The sequence below is a fragment of the Portunus trituberculatus genome, chromosome 44 (assembly GCF_017591435.1).
Source record: "Portunus trituberculatus isolate SZX2019 chromosome 44, ASM1759143v1, whole genome shotgun sequence".
Lineage (NCBI taxonomy): Eukaryota > Metazoa > Arthropoda > Malacostraca > Decapoda > Portunidae > Portunus > Portunus trituberculatus.
This window is the reverse complement of record NC_059298.1, coordinates 2,838,054-2,840,553: the sequence shown is the minus strand read 5'-3', so window position 1 is coordinate 2,840,553 and position 2,500 is coordinate 2,838,054. Positions and strand designations below refer to the sequence as shown.

The 2,500-nt window shown below is 37.2% G+C and overlaps 1 protein-coding gene across 2 annotated transcripts in view; it reads left to right on the top strand.

Annotated features, from left to right (window-relative positions):
- Positions 1–2,500, top strand: part of LOC123519064 (peptidylglycine alpha-hydroxylating monooxygenase-like) — a 23,961-nt gene that overhangs the window by 11,865 nt on the left and 9,596 nt on the right. The gene's annotated exons all lie outside the window — the stretch shown is intronic.

The window sequence follows — 2,500 nt, the reverse complement described above, 5'->3', positions numbered from 1 at the left end:
AGGGGACGGCAGCGGAAGTCATGCATTCAGTGGGACAAAGAACAGCTTGCCTTTGCCTTTTATTTGCAGTAAAAGTGCTGTTGTAGAGGTCATGATGTCATAACGACGGATAAAAAGGTAAAGGTATCAATTAAGGAAATTGATTTAATAATGTAGCAATACCTTGGGAAAGTATGTTAATTGGTACGTGACGTGAAGCATAAGTACGGATAATTTAGGACAATGTAGTTCTCGATAATTTCCTCTTCACTTGTTAGGAATCTAGGGGCCGTAGTGGTACAGTGGAACCATGCGTGCTTTGGGCTCCGAGTGGTCTCCAAGCGCACGGGTTCGAATATTGTCCACTGTCCGAGTGTAGATTGGGCTTCCTCACTCAGGGCAACGGTTTCCTAGCGGGTGGGCTTTGAGATAGGAGATACCCTAAAAGAATATCCACTTTAGCCCATAAATTCCCGTGAAAAACCCACATGGTGTAAAAAAAAAGAAAAGAAAAAAAGAAAGCATAAATGTCCACAGAACTGCTCGTATTCCCACTGAAGAGGATGCAAACTGTACCCGAATTCCACAGCGCCAAGATTTCTCTATGTAAATTTTAGCCGCGAGTAATTCTTTCTGGAGAGACCCTCTTAACTTATTCTAAACTAATCTACTTCCATGAGAAACGTATGCGTAGAATATCGGTGTGGGGAATTCATCTTGGAGTAACTTACTGTTTACGTAAAAAAGCACAGAGAGAGGGAGATAAACAATGGATGCTCTTATTTCTCCTTACGTAATTTCCACCCTTTCCACTTACACTACGTCTCCATGCGCCATAAGCGAGCGTGAGAGGGTACACTGACGTATTTCCTCTCGTAAGAAAGTTTTGTAGTTGAGAAAAAAAATTGCCTATTATACTTAGATGGATTTAGAAGACACAACTTAATGTTTAGAGTCACTTATCTTGCTCTTACTCTACAGTATTGTCTTTTCTCTTTAGTATGTTGTCTACATTTAGTAAGCTGTTCTAGTTTTATTTTGATGTTGATTATTTTTTAGTTTTTTACTTTGGTGCAGATTGATTTCTCGTTTGTTACTTTCTTTTTATATATTTGTTTTCTTTAGTTCATCAGGTGACCCTCCCAGACCAGCACCGAGACTCAAGGGAACTGTAAGACTTTGAACTAAGTATTGTAAGGTGTTTTCATATTCATCTACTTGTTTTTTATTAACATGATCTTAATGGTTGCTCATGAGTTTGCCATTATTTGTTTGCTTACCTGTCTTGCTTACAGTCAGTGCTTGCCTTTAATATTAAGATGTACCTAGGGAGTCTTTATATATATATATATATATATATATATATATATATATATATATATATATATATATATATATATATATATATATATATATATATTTATATTTATATATATCTTTTTTTTTTTTCTCTTATCTCGCATCCAGATTCGCAAAGGAAGACAATTTTAGAGTTAATCTGTATCAAAGAAGGAAATACCATGAGTAAAATTACCAACGTTTTACTGAAGTGTGTCATTTGTTTTTTTGGGGGGCTTCTTTTTGTTTTTGTTTTCTCATAATTTTTTTCCTCCTCTTTTATTTTATTTCATTTTTGTATTTCATGAAAGGTTGAGGTGTACCCTTGCACACCAGGTTCATGGTTATCAGTCCTGCCCAAATATGTGTACCGTACTTGTGCGTGCGTTAATGACGTGTGTGTGCGCGCAGATGTGTGTGTATGTTGTGTGTGGTAGCTTCTTAATACTCGATAATGGTGCATGTCACACTCTGGTAGGTAAACAGGATAAGGAATATCAAAAGCTTTCATCATTGTTCGTTGCAACTTTCAGGAAAATATTTATGGTTTTATTACTGTTTTCTCAACGCTTGGTCTGGAAGGCGAATTAAAACATTTGACATGCATGGCTGATGAAAAATAACTTTTGTTTGATCGAGATCTTGTGTAAGTCTTTTCATGAGAGTTTGTGCTTATTCTGACGTTCTTTTCTTCATTAATTTTTCATGTTTTAACTCACATTTATCATAACCACGTCTGTTATATTTTGCATTGATGTTTCCTTGTACATTAGGAAAATATCCCTTTTCTTCACCTCAGTGTTTTCGTCTTTATAAGGTAGAGCTGAGGCGTGTTGACGATCCCTTGCCCTTCATTAGTCCTCCACTCCTCGTAGTGTGACTCAGGTGTTTGCTAGACAGGAAACATAGCGTGGGAGAGGAGGAAAGAAGAGGAGAAGAGAGTGGAGGGGACGGGAGAGGAGGGGGGACGATAATGGCAGGGGGGAAGTATGGGCCGTGGTCTTGACTGTATTCAGACTGCCAGGCGTCGCTATCTCCTCTTTCCTCTTGGCGCCAGAAGGAAGAAAAAGAGAAAGTCAGGGAATAGCTCTAGTGACTTTTTTTTTTTTTTTTTTTTGGTCTTTCAAGGCTTGTATATGTTTTTTTTTTTTTATTTGACGTTTAATTTGCTATTTTCTTTTTT